At 45.8% G+C, this 21,883-nt stretch overlaps 1 protein-coding gene and 1 long non-coding RNA gene across 3 annotated transcripts in view; both read right to left on the bottom strand.

Annotated features, from left to right (window-relative positions):
• The window catches only part of LOC308571994 (uncharacterized protein), a 282,420-nt gene that overhangs the window by 142,843 nt on the left and 117,694 nt on the right, over positions 1-21,883 (bottom strand). The gene's annotated exons all lie outside the window — the stretch shown is intronic.
• LOC308572293 lies at positions 1,773-18,738 on the bottom strand. Of its 2 annotated transcripts, none has more exons than XR_014001674.1 (3): positions 17,954-18,738; positions 16,945-16,999; positions 1,773-15,266 (listed from the first exon to the last, which is right to left on the bottom strand). It is a non-coding gene; the product is annotated as an uncharacterized lncRNA (long non-coding RNA). The 2 variants fall into 2 exon arrangements; XR_014001675.1 differs by having other exon boundaries at positions 17,691-18,461.

Here is a 21,883-nt window from a genome sequence, read left to right as displayed (position 1 = left end):
TTGCATTTCTAATGACTCTTAATGACTCAGTACTTGGGTCTCCATTGTTCCTTTATGTCTCTGCATTTAGCCAGGCCACTTTGCATAAACGAATCCAGGAATTTCTTGTCTGGCACAATTCTGCAGCTTGTATTTTCCCTTCCTATCCTAAATACCATCTTAATACTACTGTTTATTAATTCCTACCATTCTCTAGCAGACTCTGGTACCCTAGATCTATGGCAGTATTATCTATCCTCAAACAAAACGGGCTACAATTTAAATTTCATTCAAAGGAACAATACTAAGATCCCAAACACCAAGAGATCTTTAAGTTTAATAAGCTATACATGAATTGCACAAACTACAGCTGATCGAAAAGTGTGTTCCAGAGTGGCTTCAAGGACTTTGGGATCATCTGTCCATTTTACCACTATTCATGAACTGAATTGACTTCTTGTGCATTATTTCCATGGGTCACAGAACACTAGTGGAGCCAAACCAGCACATCGTGGTTATTTCTGTGTGTCCCCCACCCCCTGCTAAGAAAAAGCATAGATGAAACCTACCCCTGAGCACATTATGACATAATAGGGATTTAAGACAAGAGAGAACATTTTCTTTTTTAGCTTGAGGGCCTAGTGGGCAATCTTCTGGGGTCCACATGCCTGTGGTGGGTAGGACAATGGATGCAACTCTTATATTTGTACAATTGGCTGCAATCATACAAGTCTCACAAAAGCCAGGGGTACCTCTCTCCATCCAGGCTATAAAGAGGTATCAGTACAGTTCAATGACATATTCCAACCAGGCAATGAACAAATGAACAAAAACCAGCTAAGAAGGTGAAGTAGGATCAGGGATTTGTGTGGCCATTTGTGTGGCCTTTGAAGATTCCCAAGGGCCAGATCACCTCTCAATGGGTTGGCGCCAGAGCAACAATAAATTCTTGTGAACCAATGAAGGTGAACACCAGGACCAGCAGGCACATGGGCCAGTCCCAGTAGAAGACTACCCAGCTTAGACTTGAATGGAGTGAATGTGCAGTTGCTCCCCTAGAGCTGCCTACAGCAGTTAAAAGGTAAAGGTAAAGGTACCCATGCCCGTACGGGCCAGTCGTGTCCGACTCTAGGGTTGTGCACCCATCTCACTTAAGAGGCTGGGAGCCAGCGCTGTCCGGAGACACTTCCGGGTCACGTGGCCAGCGTGACGAAGCTGCTCTGGCGAGCCAGCACCAGCGCAGCACATGGAAGCGCCGTTTACCTTCCCGTTAGAAAGCGGTACCTATTTATCTACTTGCACTTAAGGGTGCTTTTGAACTGCTAGGTGGGCAGGAGCTGGGACCGAAAGACGGGAGCTCACCCTGCCGCGGGGATTTGAACCGCTGACCATACGATCAGCAAGTCCTAGGCACTGAGGTTTTACCCACAGCGCCACCCGCGTCCCTCCTACAGCAGTTACCTTACAGTAAAGTCAGAGTGGTTGTGTTAGGCAGGATTGGGGAACCTTTTTCATCACAATGGCTACATTCCCTTCTGGGGGACTGTTAGTATTTGTACTGTATTTGTTAGAAAATATATTTTACAAAGAGTTAATTGTACTGGGGAAAAGAAAACCAGATGAAAACACTTAAGGGGTGTGTGAAGCAGGGCCGATGAGGGGCATGTGTGTGACCTGGTGAGGGTTGCAAGTGCCAGATAGAGGGTCTTAGCAGACTGCATTTGTCTCCATTCCCCACCCATGTTCTAAGGTGGCTATTATATTTAAGCGCTGCAAACCCCCCAACACAGTGCTGCTAACATAGAGATTTATTGACAAAAATGTATTACATTACAAAACAATTTAAGAATGCTTCATACACGGTAAAAAAGGTAAGTGATAGGTTTGCTGAGCCTTCAGCATCTAGACAACCATCCGTGGAAGGTAGAGCCTGGTGCTCTTTTCCCATCACCACCATTTGATATTCATGCTGCTGCATTTTAAAAAATCCTTGTCATCAAGGCATCCTACACACTCCACCAGAGCAGCTTATCATTTTCTCTTGGCCTCTTTGTCAAGGGGACTAGATCTTGCAGGTTGCTCTGCTGATGCTCAGTTTTCAATCCATAGTGCACACCTTGCCACTCACTCAACTGCTGCTCCATCTTTGCTGCTTGTCCCGGTGCTTTCTGGACTTTTAAAATTTCTGCTTGACCTACTGCTTGAACTCGGGTCCTTGCTGCTTGACCTGTTTCTTGACCGGCTGCTCAATCTCGGATTACTACTGCTTGAACTTGGGTCCTTGCTTCTTCCCCGGCTTCTTGACCTGCTGCTTGAATTTCGGCCCTTGCTGCTTCCCCGGCTTCTTGACCAGCTGCTGAATCTTACATTTCTGCTACTTGCCCTGCTCCTTGTCCGGCTGCTTGATCTTGGTTCCCTACTGCTTGACCTGCTTCTCGATCCACTGCTTGATTTTTTATCCCTGCTGCTTGCTCTGAGCCTTGACATTATGCTCTGCTTCCAGCTCCTGAAACTTATTCTCCCTTTTCTGGGTTTAGATTCATGATCCCATCGGACTGATCCCCTTTCTTTTTTCTCAAGGAGCTTTGTTTCACCAGCACCCCCACTCTGCTTCCTCTTGTACAACATACTTTGAGTCATCTTCCTTTCACTTTTCTTCCTAAATTTGGACTGGGCCAAATCCTTTCTCTCTCTCTGACTTTCTCCAGGGTGGTTTCCCATGCCGCTTGTTGCATGGCCAATGCCGGTGCCTCGTTTCTTTGACTTTCCTTCTGAAATGACCCCCGGCCTTTCAGTATTCTGCATCCAGATATTCATCCCATCCCGCAGATGCATTTTTCTCTCCAGGATTTTACCAAGTATAGACAGTTTCCCATCTGTTTTCACAGTGTGTTTTGAAGATATGCCACCTACAGAGTGAGGGTGGGAGCCTTTTTGCACTGGCTGCTTGTCCATCCCATGTTCTAACCTGGGGGCCTTTTCCCCTCTTGTTGTCTTAGCTACCTGTTTGCTTTCATGTTTCATTGATAACTCTTTTTCTCCAATAGTTTCTTTATGGGATGCCTTTCTTCTCCCACCCAAAATTTCTTCACCATTTCTGTCTCTTACTTCTCCCTCTCCCTCTCTTATTTCTCCTTCTCCATCTCTTACTTCTCCTTCTCTTACTTCTCCTTCTCCTTCTCTTACTTCTCCTTCTCCTTCTCCTTCTCTTACTTCTCCTTCTCCATCTCTTACTTCTCCTTCTCTTTCACCTCCTCCATATCTTACTTCTTCTGCTTCTCCTCTTTCTTCCTCCTCATCCTTCCTCCCAGCTCCTTGGTGTTTCCCACCTTCAGGATCTATTGTGGATGCTTCTCCATCAGCCTTTCCTTCTCCTTCCCTGTCATTCCCCAAGATCTCTGTCTGTTCAAAATCATGATTTTCCTCCCGGAAGGCCACTCTTTTGTGGGAACTAGAGAGTTGCCTGGAGAACTCCAGAGCTTCAGCCATTTCATCTGCAACTGACTGAGGTGCACGGAGGTGTTCAAATTGTTCAGAAACCGCTTGCCTTGCCACATCTAACAACTTTGTTTTGCTTAGGCTTGCCCTTTCATCTGAGGTCTCTGAGGAAGGCACAACATCCTCTGGAGAAACTTGGGGTGCTCCTGCTGTCAGAGAATCTGCATATCTCAGGCTTCTGGGCTCTACCATGGGCATCTCCTCTGCATCTTCACTACTGACTCCTTCCTCCTTTCTTGCACACGAGCTCTCCTTGCCTATTTCTTCGCCACCATCCCAGTCTCCGACTCTCTCCAGTTCACATTCTGTGCTGTACTCAGAAGATGAATAGGCACCACCTTCCTCCATTTCTTCCCCCATATTATCACTTGTCTGTAGCAGGGAACCATCTGTGGGCTGCATTTGGTATTCAACTTCTGTGTTTGCAGAATCTTGATTTTGAGATGAATGCGACACCTGCTGGTTGGATTGTTCTTGATCTTGGGAGTCTTCACTTGAGGTCTCCCTATTCTCAGAGACTTGGATATCTTGGTGCTCCATGGGGTCCTCACTTTTGGGGGTGGGTGGGTGAGGTTTCAGATTACAGCAAGGGGATTCAGAGGACCACCCTTTTAGCTGTCCAGGTGCTTGGCCCCCTTTGTCACTGCTGGTGGCTGTATCTTCAATAATTTGGTTGGTTATTTGCTTCCTTTGCTCACTGTCACAGCTTTGTTTGCCCCATTTTGCCTGGTGCTGTTGATCTGCCTGGCTATAATGCACGGAGCCCACCACATGCTCATGGAAACATTGAGAGTCAAGGGTATGGGATGGCTGTGTGGTGGGATCCAAGGCTTGCTGGGAGACAAGAGTGTTGTACTGTTGAGGGTCATCTGCTTTCAAAGGCCCAAAATATGCCTGGGAAAATTCATGTTCTGAGAGTGAAGCATCCTTCATACGTTCACCTAAGGATGAACCAGAGATTTGGGATTCAATATTATGTGATATCTGAGAAGTGGCATCTGCCTCTGCCTCTTGTGAGAGGGAAGGATCTTTATTATCTCCTGAGGATGAAGAATGGATCTGGAGTTCAGTATTCAATGATGGCTGAGAAGAGGAGTCAGCCTTGCCTTCCTTTGAGAGGGAAGTATTCTTATCTCTGTCTCCTGAGGATGAATCAGAGTCATGACATTCAATATTAGCTGATGTCTGAACAGAAAAATCTACCTCTGCTTCCTTTGAAATGGAAGGATCTTTTCTACTTTCTCCTGGGAATGAAACAGAGTCCTGGGGCCCATTATTTTCTGATATCTGAGAAAAGGACCCTGCCTCTGCCTCCTTTCCATTTTCCTGGGAATTTTCTTGCTGCTCCTGCCTCCACCTTTGCTCTGCAACTAATTGTAATGATGAAGCTGAGCCTTTTGTGGATGTTGATGAATGGCATGAGCAGGGACAGTTGAATATCTCACAAGACTCCTCTGCCTTGCCAGAAATTTGTGGATATTGTGCAGCATGATGTAGATTCAGTGTAAATATCTGCAATGTATTCACTTGCGGAGCTTCTCTTTCACCCTCCGAGCTGCTGCTTGTCCCTTGGATTACTGTGAATTGCTGAACTTTTGTATGCGGATAGAGAGATCCAGTATCCTTTTCGGCATCTGGCCAGGAAACCATCCTATGCTGTATTTTCCAAAACAGCTCTGAGGTGTATGTGGGTTGATCTTCTGACCCTGAGCTGGCTTCCTTTTCTGCTCCTGTTTGAAAAGGAGTGTTTGGCACTTGGAGGGTCTGAGCGCCAGAATAAGTCAAAGGCTCCTCCTCCTCCTCCATTTCATCAGCTTCTGGGTTAAAGGCCCTCCTTGACTTCTGAGCCAGTTTAGGGAGGTGCCACTGGTGCTCTGTGTTGAGGTTCTTGATGTCTTTTTGCAGGTGTTCTTCTGCTCTTGAGTGTAAGAAATGCGAGTGCTGGGAAGAAACAGGAACCTCCTTTGCCCCAGGCCCTTCCTTGGCATCAGCTCCCCATTCATCAATGAAGTTCTTTTGTCTCCTTCCAGCAGTGCTCACTCCCACTGAAGATTGGGGGTTCTCCTGTGGCTCCAAGGGGGGTGGAGCAAATGCACGCACCGATTTCTGAATAATGGCTGGCAAGCCCCACTGGTGCTGGATCTTCTTGTGCTGGATGTGGACTTCCAGAACATCTTGAGCACCATCAGTGAGGAAAGGCAACGCTGTGACACAGTCTATAAAATGCGTAGTAGATGAGGTTCTTGCCAGAAGTCTCTCCTCCTCATTCTCCCCCAGAAGTTGGGTATGAGAGTCTTGATAAAATGTAGAGTTGTAGGGATGAGTTTGAGGCCTGATTTCCCCAAACTGAGAAGGTGGCACAGGAGGTAGAAATGCTCTAAGCATATTCTGAGCATGTTTTGGAAGCCCCCATCTATGCTTTGCAGTCATACTCCTCACATGAGCATCTAGACACTCTGTTGTGTCTGGACTGAGGAATGAGAGAGTTGGAGTAATAATGTATACTTCCCCTCTGTCCCATGAAACTCTGTTGGCTATATTATCTCCTTCCATGTATGGTGGGTGCTTCTCTGATTCAATGAGAAATGGAGCAAAGGCATGCAGGGACTTCAACACAGAGGAAGGTAAGCCCCATGCATGATGGAGTTTTTTGTGCTGAATGTGTGATTCCAGAAGGTTCTGGGCCTCATCCGTGAGGAAAGGAAGAGTCACCTCAGGCAATAAGAAAGTAGTCGCTTGAGCCAATACAGGTGTAGCTGCTGCCTTTTGAACATAATTCAGCTTCCTCTCCAGTTTCTCTATTGCCTTTTTTCTTACCTTGGCATCTTCTAGCAAGTCTTCCTTGTCATCTTCTGAATGGGAATCAGCTTCAGGCTCTTGGGAGAATTTGCGATGAAAAGGTGTTAGAGACCTTGCTTCACCCAACTCACATTGGGAAAATGCTCTGGAATTCCGAAATGCCCTCAGTGATTGTGAAACCTGTTCTGGAAGGTGCCACCTATGGTGTGTAGTCATCCTCCTCACATGGGCATCCAGGTTTTCCTGTAACTCTTGGCTGAGGAACGTGAGACTCCTTGAAATAATATGGGCTTCTTCTTTTTCCCATGGGTATCTCATGGTCATGCTTTGCCTGTGTTTCTCTGTCTCAAGATGAAATGGAGCAAAGGCATGCAAGGACTTCAGCACATTGGAGGGTAGGCCCCAAGCATGGTGGAGTTTCTTGCGCAGGATGTGAAATTCGAGAAATTCCCAGGTCTCATTGCTTAAGAAACCAAGTTTCACTCCAGGCGATAAGAAAGCAGTTACATTCAAGTTCATAGTTGAGTCTGCTCCCTGTTTCAATTGGTTGAAGGCCTCCATATTCCTTATTGTCCTTCTTTTGACCATGGAGTCTTTCATGTCTTCATTGTCACCTTCTGTTTCAGAGTAATCTCTAGCCACCTGGGAGGATTTGTAGTGAGAAGGAGAAAAATACTGTGCATTCTCCAATTCCAATCCTAAAGCATGTCTGGGATGTAGAAATACTCCCAGTGATTGCTGAACCCGCATTGGAAGGCCCCATCTGTGCTTAGCCACCCTCCTCCTCTCATGAGCTTCCAGGCGATCTTTTGTGTCTGGACTCGGGAAGAAGGGATCCCAGACAATCTCTTTCACTTCTACCTTATCCCCTTGGTGTGCCTTACTCATTCTCTTGCCTAAGCTTTCCACATGCGTCTGAGACCCATGGAGAAATGGGGCAAAGGCATGCATGGACTTCAGCACAGAGGAGGGTAAGCCCCATGTGTGCTGGAGTTTCTTCTGTCGGATATGGAATTCCAGAAGATCTTGCATTTCATCTGTGAGGAAAGCAAGCTTCACTCCAGGCCATAAGAAATAAGTTTCTTCAAAGTTCACAGTGGTGGTTGCTCCCTGCTTTCCTTGTGGAAAGCCCCATCCTTTCTCTCCTGTTCTTCTGTTGCCCATTTCCTCCTCCACCAAGTCTTCCTTGTCCTCTTCTGAATGGGAATCAGCTTCAGGCTCTTGGGGAAATTTGCCATGAAAAGGTGTTAGAGACCTTGCTTCACCCAACTCACGTTGGGGAAAGGGTCTGAGATGCCGAAATGCCCTCAGTGATTGTGAAACCTGTTCTGGAAGGTGCCACCTATGGTGTGTAGTCATCCTCCTCACATGGGCATCCAGGTTTTCCTGTAAGTCTTGGCTGAGGAACGTGAGACTCCTTGAAATAATATGGGCTTCTTCTTTCTCCCATGGGTATCTCATGGTCATGCTTTGCTTGTGTTTCTCTGTCTCAAGGTGAAATGGAGCAAAGGCATGCAAAGACTTCAGCACATTGGAGGGTAGGCCCCAAGTATGGTGGAGTTTCTTGTGCAGGATGTGAAATTCGAGAAATTCCCAGGTCTCATTGGTTAAGAAACCAAGTTTCACTCCAGGCGATAAGAAAGCAGTTACATTCAAGTTCATAGTTGAGTCTGCTCCCTGTTTCAATTGGTTGAAGACCTCCATATTCCTTATTGTCCTTCTTTTGACCATGGAGTCTTTCATGTCTTCATTGTCACCTTCTGTTTCAGAGGAATCTCTAGCCACCTGGGAGGATTTGTAGTGAGAAGCAGAAAAATCCTGTGCATTCTCCGATTCCAATCCTAAAGCATGTCTGGGATGTAGAAATACTCCCAGTGATTGCTGAACCCTCATTGGAAGGCCCCATCTGTGCTTAACCACCCTCCTCCTCTCATGAGCTTCCAGGCGATCTTTGGTGTCTGGACTTGGGAAGAAGAGATCCCAGACAATCTCTTTCACTTCTACCTTAACCCATTGGTTTGCCTTAGTCATTCTCTTGTCTAAGCTTTGCACATGCGTCTGAGACCCATGGAGAAATGGGGCAAAGGCATGCATGGACTTCAGCACAGAGGAGGGTAAGCCCCATGTGTGCTGGAGTTTCTTCTGTCGGATATGGAATTCCAGAAGATCTTGCGCTTCATCTGTGAGGAAGGCTAGCTTTGCCCCAGGCCATAAGAAAGTAGTTTCTTCAAAGTTCACAGCTGTGGTTGCTCCCTGCTTTCCTTGAGGAAAGCCCCATCCCTTCCCTGCTGTCCTTCTGTTGCCCATTTCCTCCTTCACCAAGTCCTCATTGTCATCTTCTGTCTGGGAATCAGCTGTAGGCACTTGCAAGAATTTGCCTAGGGAAGGCTGCACATTATCCTGACGAGATCCGAAAGGTTGTCTGGGAAGCAGAAATCCTCCCAGTGATTGCTGAACCCGCTTTGGAAGGCCCCACCTGTGCTGTACCACCCTCTTCCTCATGTGAGCTTCCAGGTGCTCTTTTGTGTTGGGACTCAGGAAGGAGAGACTTGGGATAACAACTTGTACCTCCATCCAATTGCATTGCGTTGCCGTTGTCATGTTCCTTCTTGTGTGTTGCATCTGCTTCTGTATCTCAAGGGGGTATGGGCCAAAGGCCTTCAATGACTTCAATACAGAGGATGGTAGGCCCCATGCACGCTGGATCTTCTTATGCTGGATGTGGAATTCCAACAGGTCCTGGGTGACCCTTGTGAGAAAATTTAGGTTCACCTCAAAGCCTGATAAAGCAGTTACTTTAAAGTTTGATTGTACAGTTACTCCCTCCTTCCCTTGGGGAACAACCCATCCCTTTCCTGCTGCTCTTCTTCTGTTGTCCATTTCCTCCTCCACCAAGACTTCATTTTCATCTTCAGTCTGGGAATCAACAGTATGCTCTTGGAGAAATTTGCCATGAAAAGGTGTTAGAGACCTTGCTTCACCCAACTCACATTGGGAAAATGCTCTGGGATTCCGAAATGCCCTCAGTGATTGTGAAACCTGTTCTGGAAGTTGCCACCTGTGGTGTGTAGTCATCCTCCTCACATTGGCATCCAGCTTCTCCTGTAAGTCTTGGCTGAGGAACGTAAGACTCCTTGAAATAATAGGGGCTTCTTCTTTCTCCCATGGGTATCTCATGGTCATGCTTTGCTTGTGTTTCTCTGTCTCAAGGTGAAATGGAGCAAAGGCATGCAGGGACTTCAGCACATTGGAGGGTAGGCCCCAAGTATGGTGGAGTTTTTTGTGCAGGATGTGAAATTCGAGAATTTCCCAGATCTCATTGGTTAAGAAACCAAGTTTCACTCCAGGCGATAAGAAAGCAGTTACATTCAAGTTCATAGTTGAGTCTGCTCCCTGTTTCAATTGGTTGAAGGCCTCCATTTTCTCTGTTGTCCTTCTCTTGACTTTGAATTCTTTCATGTCTTCATTGTCACCTTCTGTTTCAGAGGAATCTCTAGCCACCTGGGAGGATTTGTAGTGAGAAGCAGAAAAATCCTGTGCATTCTCCGATTCCAATCCTAAAGCATGTCTGGGATGTAGAAATACTCCCAGTGATTGCTGAACCCTCATTGGAAGGCCCCATCTGTGCTTAACCACCCTCCTCCTCTCATGAGCTTCCAGGCGATCTTTGGTGTCTGGACTTGGGAAGAAGAGATCCCAGACAATCTCTTTCACTTCTACCTTAACCCATTGGTTTGCCTTAGTCATTCTCTTGTCTAAGCTTTGCACATGCGTCTGAGACCCATGGAGAAATGGGGCAAAGGCATGCATGGACTTCAGCACAGAGGAGGGTAAGCCCCATGTGTGCTGGAGTTTCTTCTGTCGGATATGGAATTCCAGAAGATCTTGCATTTCATCTGTGAGGAAAGCAAGCTTCACTCCAGGCCATAAGAAATAAGTTTCTTCAAAGTTCACAGTGGTGGTTGCTCCCTGCTTTCCTTGAGGAAAGCCCCATCCCTTCCCTGCTGTCCTTCTGTTGCCCATTTCCTCCTTCACCCAGTCTTCTTTGTCATCTTCAGTTTGGGAATCAGCTGTAGGGACTTGGAAGAATTTGCTGGGGTAAGGCCGCACAATGTCCTTTCCTGATCCGAAAGGTTGTCTGTGACGGAGAAGTTCTCCCAGTGATTGCTGAACCCGCTTTGGAAGGCCCCACCTGCGCTGTACCACCCTCTTCCTCATGTGAGCTTCCAGGTGCTCTTTTGTGTTGGGACTCAGGAAGGAGAGACTTGGGATAATTACTTGTACCTTCATCCCATTGCATTGGATTGCCGTTGTCATGTTCCTTCCTGCGTGTTGCATCTGCATCTCAAGGGGGTATGGGCCAAAGGCCTTCAATGACCTCAACACAGAGGATGGTAGGCCCCATGCATGCTGGATCTTCTTATGCTGGATGTGGAATTCCAACAGGTCCTGGGTGACCCTTGTGAGAAAATTTAGGTTCACCTCAAGGCTTAAGAAAGCAGTTACTTTAAAGTTTGATGGCACAGTTCCTGCCCTCTCTTGCTTTCCTTTTACCCTTCTCTTGGCTTCTTCTGATGAGTGTTCATTGTCATCGTCAGTCTGGGAACCATTAGTATGCCCCTGGGAAGATTTGTATTGACAAGATAACGGATCCAGTTCAGATTGAGGAAGTGATCTGGGCCGTTGAAATGCCCTCAGTGATTCCTGTACCCGCTTTGGTATTTCCCATCTGTGCTTTGTGGTTATATTCCTCACGTGAGCCTCTAGTCTCTCCTTTATATCCGAGCTGATGAATGCAAGATTACTGATTATCGTTCTCACTTCTACCCAATCCCAGGGGTGAATATTTGTTATGTTTTCTCCCCGATGATTCTCTGGATCAGGGGGAAATAGGGTAAAGGCACATAAGGACTTCAGGACAGTGGAGGGAAGACCCCACATGTGCTGGATTTTCTTCTTTCCAATGTGGAATTCCAGAAGATTCCAAGCTTCCTCTGTGAGCAAAGGTGGCTTCATCTCAGATGATTCAAACGTAGTCAGTTCCACACCTGTGCCTGTGGTTGCCACTCCATGTCCTTGGTGGATAGTAGCTTTTGGATGACCCCTGGCTCCTGCTTTGGATGTGAGTTGCTTCAAAGGTTCTCTTCCCTCAGAAAGAGTAGGGATTTCATCTTGCTCGTAGGACTTACGATGATCTTCTGAGAGCGGTGCATGATGCTTTTCTTCTTTGAAATGGGACTCAAGTTGAGTGGGAGCAATTGCCCTCAGAGAATCCTGAATCAGTTTGGGAAGTCCCCACTGGTGCTCCATGGCCCAGCTCCTCACGTGGGCTTCAAGGCCATTCTTGACATCTGGACTTACAACATGCAGGGCCTTTTGAGGGGTGGCAGCCTCTAACACAGAGTGTGGTACATGAGCAGTCGCTTTTTCTTGATATCCCAGTTTCTCAACAGAGACATGTGTTGATGCTCCTGCTTTTTTACTCCTCTGTAGCTCAGGTGGAAGAGGGACAAAGGCATGCAAAGATTTCTGCACAAGAGATGGCAGCCCCCACTCATGTTGGAGTCTTTTGCGCTGTATGTGAAGTTCCAAAAGATCGCAGGCTTCCTTTGTAAGAAATGTTGGCACTGGCTCCTGGAATACTTCCGTCAATTGGAATTTAGCCTCCATATTTTTTTTCTTGAGATGGTCTTCCAAAAGATTCATATTTGAAGCAGGGGTCACTGATTTCCCTGAAGAGGGTTTGTGTGCAGTGTCTGCAAACATCGGCTGTAGGGATCTAGTCATAAGCAACTCCCTTGCTTCATTCTGGAATATTGGGGGTTCCAGCTCCTGGACCCTACTCTTCACTTGGCTGATTTGGGATGAGGAACATCTTTCCTGGAACACTGTAGCCAAAGGTTCCAAGTGCATGCTGGGCAACTCCCCCAAGAAAGTGAAAGGTTCCCTTGTTGAAGATGAGGTGGCAACATTTGGAATATCTCTCAACTGCATCTCCCTGTGCTTCTTGGCCAAGTGGTGGTTCATCTTGTCCAAACTATGGGGCTTCAGCATAGAAAGAACTTGAGCTGACTGTGGGGAGGCAGGCATCAACCCAAATGTTTTTCTGTTGCTTACTTCTTGGTGTACAGTACTCAATCCTGGGTGCTTGTATGTTATCCAATAGCAAGGGCAGTAGAAGTAGTGGTCTTCCACTGCTGCCCTGGCTATGGCATCTTTCCTATTCAAGATTTCACTCTGTTGACTAGGTTGGTGCTCTGGAAACTCGTGCCTGATGTTCAGCTCCCCCTTATCCACTGCTTCACCCTCCAGAAAGGGCAGAAATGTGCTTCTGGGCTTCACTTGGCTATAAAGAGGGGCAAACTTCTGGAGAGAGTCTTCAAGTGTGACCTTGAAACTTCCCATGGGCTGGAGACCAGTTTCTGTGGACATTCTCCTGAGGCTAGGGTGATCTGTAGAGGCAGCTGATGATTCAGAAAAAGCTCCCTCAGGGACTTCTCCTGCCTCCATATCCTGGTGTGGGCTGACCATTTGCTGTGCCCTGTAAGCCTTGGGTCCATGTGTGAAGATGTTCTCACCCACAAACATCGCCTGCCTTGCCTCCGCCAGGTCTTCTCTGGCTACTGGGATGGGAGAGGAGAATCTGCCCAGAGAGTCACAGCTTTTATTTTGGTACTCTGTAATTTGTGGTTCCAAGGGATCTGTCCCAAACACAGGGCGGAAAAGCTTGATAGATTCCAAAACCCTCTTAGGCAACTTCCATTGTCTCTGTAGCTTCATCCTTTGAATGTGGAAATCCAACTGACTGTAGGTGCTTTGTGGAAGGAATGATGGTTTCTGCAGAAGAATGTAGACATGGGCTTTAGTCCTTTGGAGTCTGGGCAGTGGGGGAGCCTGTGACTTGAAGCCATGCAAGGATTTCTGAATAAGACTAGGCAAGCCCCATTCATGTTGTAGCTTCTTTTTTCTAATGTGCAGTTCCAGATTCTCTCTTACCTGAGCATAGAGAAACTCTGTCCTCACTTCTAAGAACTCAACAGCAACTTCTCTAGCTCTAGGAAACATGGGCAGCAGTTTGGGCTTCATTGCACTCATGGCCAAAGTTGGGAAAACGTCCAGCCATTTTTCATCCAAGTGGAATATCTTATTCTCTGTTGCTTCAGACTGAAGTGTGGGGTACATCAAAGGCTGACTTGACATTGTCCTCCTCCCTATCCTAGATCCATCCTGTTTCCCTGCAACAGTCACCATCTCTGGGGAAAGTAGCCTGAGGGACTCAAGGACCCTTTGTGGTAAGTGCCATCGGTGAAGCATGATTCTTTTCAGCAGATTCTGCTCTAGTTCTTGGATAATGGCATCACTAAGGAAGGAGAGCTCAGCCAGAAGAACATTCACCTCCACGTGCCGCAATGTCCGGTGCTGCTGTGATTGGGGGACAATTGGGAAAACAGAATGGAGAGATCTCTGGACAAGGCTTGGCAACCCCCAAGCATGCTGCAACCTCTTTTTTATCACGTGCCATTCCAGATCCTCCCAAGTCCCCTGCTCAATGGATGGGATCTCTTGTATCAGTGTGGGCTGGTCCCATGGGTGCTGCACCTTCTTTTTAAGCACATGGGAATCCAAAGACTGCTGCTCATTAGCAGGAAGAAAACTTGTCCTTGCTTGGACAAACGCAACAGTGTGCTGCGACTGAAGTTGCATCTCATGTCTGGCCTCAAATGACTTTTCCCCAGTTATAGTCTGGGGGTTTGCTTTGGAAGGAGGGGGAGATTTGAGGGCTGTTTCCCTGGCTGTGGATTCCAAATGTAGAACATGCCTATGAAGTTTCCCTTCCCTCTCACCCTTGACGACTTCTCCTCGGCCTCCTTTCCTGTGTGCAGATGGTGCTATATCTGTGGTGAGCTTCATGTGCTTGAGGGCCTCTTGGACTTGCTTTGGCAATACCCGACATTGCATGTGAATCATCTTTTTCATGTGTTTCTCTAGTGTCTTCCTCTTTGCCCCACTCATGAAAGGAAGAAGCCGAGGCCTCATCAACACAGTAAGCTCCCTCTTTGGACGGTACGGGCAAGTGAAATCCATACCAAGAGGCAAAAAGGCCCTGAGTGACCTGGTGATGACTGATGGAAGTCCCAATTTGTGTTGAATACTTTTCACAACCAAATGCCACTCCAAAGTCTTTCTCACAGCCTTAGCCACAAAGGGAGTGTCCTCAGTAGCAAATTCAACCCTAGGAGACTTGATATTTGCTTGGGAGATCACAGGTAAAGAAGTGGGGAAATGCCTTGTTCCTTTATGGTGGAATCTCATGCCCTGGTGGTTCTTCCTCTCACTCAGAGAGGACCCTTCATTTTTCTTATGCCTCAAAGGCATGTGGCTCTTCTTGCTGAAATTTGATAGCTCGGACAGGTCAGAAGAGGGACTGTAATCTTCCCAACTATTGAAAGACAGCTCTGATGATGTGCTAGAAGAGAAGCAAAAGGGATTGCTCATTTCCCCACTGCTGTCCTCAGAGCTGTCATAACATTTTTTTATACTAAACATGGAATGGCTGTCAGAACAGGTGGGACTTATGTCATTCTCCCTGGAGATGGGAACATCTTGCTGAGCAGAATGGAGTGGCTTCCCCTTCTGCCTCTTGCCTTTGGGAATGTGTTGCTCCTTTCTGGATGAAGGGGTTATTTCTGGGCCCAATTCTGGATGGCCACAGTTTGTGGAAGGTTTACTGCTGCTCCATGGAAAAATTGTGTCTTCTTTTTGAGCTGAAATGGCTGGTAGGCTGGAGCTTCCCACATAAGAGGCAACGGGAAGTGGTGGCATTTGCAAAGCAGGAAGCCCAGGTTTTGATCCATAGACACGCAGCACTTCCTCAGCCTCCTTGGCTGCCCTGTCACATATGGCGCAGGTCACGTTGTCACATAGCAATCTGCGTATGGAGGAATGGCGACTGCCTCCATTTTGTGGGTCTGTCTCCTGGTGTTTGGCACCTGTAAGACAAATGAAGGCACTGGTGACCTTTCCTTCACCTCCAGGATGGTATGGAGCCAATTGGTATAGAGACAATTATATTTTGTCAGGAGCTGGCTGGATGAGGAGGAGTGGCAGGCACTGGAGGAGGAAGAGGAGTGTGGGGGGAGCATACCACCCATGTGTGCCACGCCCCTGTGGGCAGTATGTCCCACCCCCAGGACATGGCCTGCCCTGCCCTGCCTGCTCTCCACCCCCCGGTGTCAGAGCATGAAGCTCTGCCACTGGTGGCAAGAGCCTCTTGCCCAGGGAAGACAGAGAAGACGAGGACTTAGACCCTGGGTCCTGGTGGTGGGAGGTGCTAGAAGTAGGAGGGTGGAGTGATCAAGGAAGGGAGCGGGTCAGAGGAAGAAGGCCCTTCCATAATTTCTGCCCCAAAATGGAAGGAAGTACACAGACATGGCAAAACATGGGGTACACAGACATGGCAAAACTTACCAGAACAAGAAACCAAAAAGAAAGACATTTTAGAATGGAGTGGGGGGTGGAATTATTGACTATCTGAAGACACATTGTAAACAAATCAAAACATTAGTAGGACTGATTTAAGCACGTGCAGTAAGAGAAAGCTAGGGAGAACATAAGGGGAAATTAGTAAATAGATATGAATTGGATATGCAGTAATAAAAATAAATAAAACTAGAAAGGAGGGGAAGGAAGTCAAAGGGAAAGTACATTGGATTTGTAAAGTGTTTGTTTTTGTTCCTGTTGAAAATATTTGTGAAATGTGAAGAGGAAATTTAAACTTAGAAATAAAACACATTCAAAGCAAAATGAGAAAGAGGGGAGGCGAGAAGGGATGGAGGGTACACTGACCATTCCACAGAAGGTTCTCCTCCTCTCACACCCCCTCTTGGAGTGTCCTACATGTTGTTGAGCAATGAGTCTGGCAGAAGCAGAGGAGGAGCTCACTGCCACATTGCAGTCCCCATCTGTTGGGAAGAGCTGTAGAGGGGAAAGGCAGATCCGAAGCTCAGTTTCCTGCAACTTCTCAAGCTGAAGGAGTTGAGCAGGGAAGACTTCGCTTGCTACATTCTGTGAATAAAAAGCCAGTACCATTCCAAGCGTCCTGTCTCTTTTTGACCTGCAGGGGCCTGATACTTCCCTGTCAGCACTCATGGCACATTTATATATTTATTAGAGGTATTAGATTACATATATACCAATTTGGAGACCCAAGAGGCACTGATTTTATTTCAGAGCAGCAGTGGTGAACCTGTGGCCTTCCAAATGTTGTTGGACTCAAGTGCCCATCAACCCTAGCAAGCATGTCCAATGGTCAGGGGGTAATGGGCATTGAAAGCCAACTTCTAGATTGCGTTTACTAACTCAACTCTAAGTACTTTTGTTAGGCGATCTTCTACAAGTTCTCCTGGGTGTATTTCAGTTTTAAATAAGGTTGTTGTTGTTTAAGATTTTTAATTTGGTTTGTATTATCTTGCAGTTGTCTTATTAAAGAAACCCAAGCAACAAATGACAAGGGTGTGTATGTACACTTTCATAGGTGTTAAGAAAAGACCATGTGAATTATCAAATGTCAGCAGTAGTTTTTACACTCTCTCTCTCTCTCTCTCTCTCTCTCTCTCTCTCTCTCTCTCTCATCACCAGGATGAGCTGGTTCCTGTCTCAATGGCTTACCTTCTTCTTTGCCAACAGCTGCTTGGAGATGACTTCTGTGTTCCACATGTTCCTTCTAGGAAGAGAGGACGTAGCAAAGTTATTCAAAAGGAAGAACAACCAGTTGGAAATACCACCTTACCAAACAGGGAACAGATCCATCAGGCAGAGTGAGGCATGTTCCAAGTTTCATCAGGGTATCTCTAAGTAGGACCAGGAAAAATCCATCTGAACCCCTGGAGAGCTGCCACTGCTCTGCTTCGACTATACTAAGTTGGATGGACCAGCAGTCTGGATCTGTATAAGGCTACTTCCTCCTGGTGGCCAAAGCATGCAATACTGTCAGGTCATTTTTGACTCCTCCCATCTCACTTAGAAGTTCATTCAATATCAAAGTTTAACAAAGACTGTTAAAATGCCATTTCCATTATGATCATGGCACCACACTGGTGCTTTCTTCCCTAAAGCATGGAAATCCATCCCCATGAATGCTCATTTTCTGAGCCTTGCGTTTGACAGTTGAGAAGTGTGCCATATCTGTGAGATCATCTGTACTGTCATATAATTGTTTTATTTTGGATTTTGCTATTATTTGATTATGTGGCTGAAACCTGCCCTGGGAATCTTTGCGCTGAAGGAAAGGTAGGAAATCTCTTAAATAAATTTGTAAGTACATATTGCTGTTGTAAGTCGAGAAAACCAAATGTGGTGGTGGTGGGAGGGCTGAGTAAAATTCAGACATGAACAAAGGGGATACTGAAACTCACCATCGGTGTGCCAGTCTCAGAGGGGAACCAACTGCCCAGCTGTTCCTCCAGGGAGTGGGGATTCTCAGTGACTTCAGGTTCGACTGAAAAGGACAAGATGCTTCTCTATGCTTGGTCAAGTCTCTTGTACTATGCAAAGGTGCTACACTGGATCATTTGGAAGAGGCTGATGAATAGAGCCAGGGCTAGAGTAGTGTACAAGTTGAAGTGAAAAGGGGAAAGTGACTGATGAGGGAAATCAGCTCCATCTTTGTGAAACTGACCTGAATGCAGTCTTTGCACCCAAGAGATGGTATGTATCCCCCAGGCAGTGGCAGTTAGCAGTGGTTTAGAGCAGCATTCCAAAGAATATCACAAAGAACTAACAAAAGAACCTTGGGAACACCCTGGGTTTTCTCCAGCCATGGATGCTGCTGCTGCCTCCTTCTTCACTGTCCTTCAGAACATGCTTTTTTCTTTGTTATTCTGGAAGCCACAGTGATACATCTCCATACAAAAACACATGAGTCTATGGTTTTTTGGTGTTTTTTTAAGAACTAGATAGACACTACCAGAGAGATGAACAATGTTTGCATCTAAAGTTAGTTCTACTCAGAGTAGACCCACTGAAATCAATAAACCTAAGTTAGTCATATCCATTAATATCAACAGCTCTGCTCTGAGTGGATTAGTATTGGACATGACCCAGAAACTTGTAATCTTAGCTTAACATTTATTTACTTAGGATAGGAAAGACTGTGTGTAGTTCAGCTGCATGTATTGCTGTAAAATGCTGTAGTAAGTAAAGGTAAAGGGACCCCTGACTGTTAGGTCCAGTCGTGGCCGACTCTGGGGTTGCGGCGCTCATCTCACTTTACTGGTCGAGGGAGCTGGTGTACAGCTTCCGGGTCATGTGGCCACCCTGACTAAGCCGCTTCTGGCGAACCAGAGCAGTGCACGGAAACGCCGTTTACCTTCCCACTGGAGCGGTACCTAATTATCTACTTGCACTTCATGCTTTTGAACTGCTAGGTTGGCAGGAGCTGGGACCCAGCAACAGGAGCTCACCCCGTCATGGGGATTTGAACCGCCGACCTTCTGATCAGCAAGCCCTAGGCTCTGTGGTAATTTATCTTAATTTCAGGAAAGCAATTGCTTCATACATTCATGGTTCCTGTGTGGTATTACACAGGTAATAATAATAATAATAATTCTATTTCTCTAATGTCTTCATTCTGGGATAAGTGAGCAGTGTGACTCTCTTGCAGGATAATGAACTCAAGCTTTAAGTGAATGGAGCAGACAAATTTGAGAAGCTGCCTGCAACGTGTGTGGAGTGGAATGACCAAGATGATCTGGAAACCAAGCCTTAAGAGGAATGGTTGAAGGAGCTGAGAATGCTTAGCCTGGAAAATAACAGACTAGGAAGAGATATGATAGCTGTCTGCACTTATATAAAGAGCTCCCATATGGAAGATTATTTTATTATTATTTCTTGAATTTATATACCACCCTATACCCAGAGGTCTCAGGGTGGTTCACAGAATAAAATCAAAACATAAAACTACAAAATACATAATCAAAATAAAACCAGCCCAACCAAAACCCCACATTTTAAATGGGCATAAAATGGGGCAAGCTTGTTTTCTCCTGCTCTGGAGGGTAGGACTTGAACCAATGGTGTCAAGTTATAAGAAAGGAGATTACAATTAAACCTTAGGAAGAATTTTCTGACAGTAAGGGCAGTTTGACTGTGAAATGACTCCCTCGGAAGGTGGCAAACTCTCCTTCCTTGGAGGTTTTTAAGCAGAGGTTGGATGGCCATCTGTCATGGATGCTTTAGCTGAGATTCCTGTATTGTAGAAGAATGGACTTCTAGTGGACTTCCAACTCTACAATTATAGGATTCTAACATGACAGCTAAAGTGCAGTCAAATGTCTACTCAAAAAGCTTCATTGTGTTCCAGAAGAGTTACCCCAAGAAATTGTGAAGGGAACTGCAACATAGTTCTTAACTTTATCTCCTCATTAGCTGTTCTTTGCTGTTCAGCTCAGGCCTTAGCAAAATAATGTAACATTTTGGAAAAAAAATACAACCCAACAAACCAGCACTGGAGGCCAAGATGGAGAAGATCTCCACAGCCACCATATATTTCCCCTTAGTGCTCAGGTACGTTGGAACAAATGACAACCAAACACTGCAAAACATCAACATGCTGAAGGTGATGAACTTGGCTTCATTAAAAGTGTCTGGCAGCTTCCTAGCCAGGAATGCCACAGTGAAGCTGATGATGGCTAGAAGTCCCATGTAGCCCAGGACAAGATAAAACATGGTGACAGAGCCTTCATTACATTTTGATATGATCTCTTGAGTCAGTGACTGCGTGTCCAAATCTGGAAAGGAAGGAGTGGTAGACAACCACATGGCACAAATACCAACTTGAATGTGGGAGCAGGAAAACACAATGGCATTGGTCAATCTTTTTCCTACCCACTTCCTCATGCTGGACCCTGGCCTGGTGGCCATGAAAGCAACAACCACTGTCATGGTCTTGGCCAACACACAAGAAACAGCCACTGAGAAAATGATGCCAAAAGTGGGTTGTCTGAGAAGGCAGGTCACTTTCCCAGGTTGGCCAAGGAAGAGCAAAGAAGAGAGGAAGCAGAGCAGAAGGGATATGAGGAGAGCATAGGTGAGGTCCCTATTGTTGGCTTTGACTATGGGGGTATCTCTGTGCTTAATAAAAGTTATTAGTGCCAAAGCTGTGATAAGGGAAAAAGAAACAGTAACTGACGTTAAACTGATCCCTAAAGGTTCTTCATAAGAAAGATAGCTGATTGTTTTGGGGATGCAGTGATCTTGGTTGTTGCTTGGATACTGATATTCTGGGCAGTTCACACAGTTAACCATGTCTGGAAAAAGAAGAAGAAGAAAGGCTCATTTCAATAGAAATTCACATCTGATGAAGAGTACATTTTGGCTTCCAAGTTTGTTACTATAGATACCGTATTTATCACTGCTATTTTACTGTATTTTATTGTAGTGTTCTGATTTAATGGTTTCTTCTTTTTGCATGGTTGTTTTATTGATCCTGGGCTGTCAGCTACCCTATGTTCCAGAAGAGAGGAATGATGGAATATAAAAATATTTAAGACATAAATAAAATAAACTTTATGTGTGGAAGCAAGATGGAAGCTGCTGCTCACATACATTATCATCTAACTGCTGCTTGTATATATAAGATTGCTATATTCCCGTTGAGCTCTTTTCATTTTGGGGCTTTTCTTTGATTTTTTTAATAAAAAGAGCCCAACTTGCCATACGTCCGGGTCTTCCGATTAAGGTTGTGTGCAGTGTTGTCTGCTGAACACCTTCATTATGTTTTGAAGGTTCCTGCAGAAGACTGCTTACATTATGGGTAGTGCCTTCCAGAAGCCTTTGGTCTACACTTCCCATCAGTCTGGCTAGAATAGCCAAGGTCAGGAATGATTGGAGCCCAGCATTCCTGTGCTTATTACAGATCTAGCCAGTGAATTAAGTTGCCCATTACTCCATGTCTCATTTCTTCATTATTGTTGCAGGGGCAAATGATTATTTGCTGCTTGTATGAAAATTACACGAGGGGATAATTGCAATACATTACCTACCCTTCTGGTTTGAAATCTTCCCTTCTGGACATGGAACACAATCATAGCAGCAAAATTTCTCCTTTTCCCTCTTTTTCTTCTGATAACCAGGGCGGCAAGAGTTACTACACACAGAAAGGGGTGGCACCTTTCAGTACACATCATTGGAGTTTAGGGTAGAAGAAAGAAGAAATGTTTTGTTGCTCATAAGCTGACGTACAAAATAAGTAAATAAGCAAACTGTTGACATGGAATAATGAACTTAAATGGAACATTACACATTCATGCATACACCTGCCCATCTCCTGCTAATGCTTTCCAGAATATATTGTTTTTGCCATCTATTGCTTGGCTGACATAGGGGCATAGGAAGTTGCTAAATACTGAGTCAAACCCTTGGTTTCTCTAGCTCAGTATTGTTCACAGTGAAAGGCAACAGCTCTCCAAGATTTCAGACAGGAACATCTCCTGGCCCTACCTGGAATTGCTAACAATTTAACCTGGGACCTGTATGCAAAGCAGATTCTCTATCACCAAACTATGGCTAGGGATGCAATAAGGCAGTCATTTCCATTCCTTTCTATCCT

Source organism: Podarcis bocagei, assembly GCF_964188305.1.
Source record: "Podarcis bocagei genome assembly, chromosome: 13".
Taxonomy (NCBI): Eukaryota; Metazoa; Chordata; class Lepidosauria; order Squamata; family Lacertidae; genus Podarcis; species Podarcis bocagei.
Note: the sequence above shows the minus strand (reverse complement) of the source record. Positions and strands in the feature narration are given on the sequence as shown.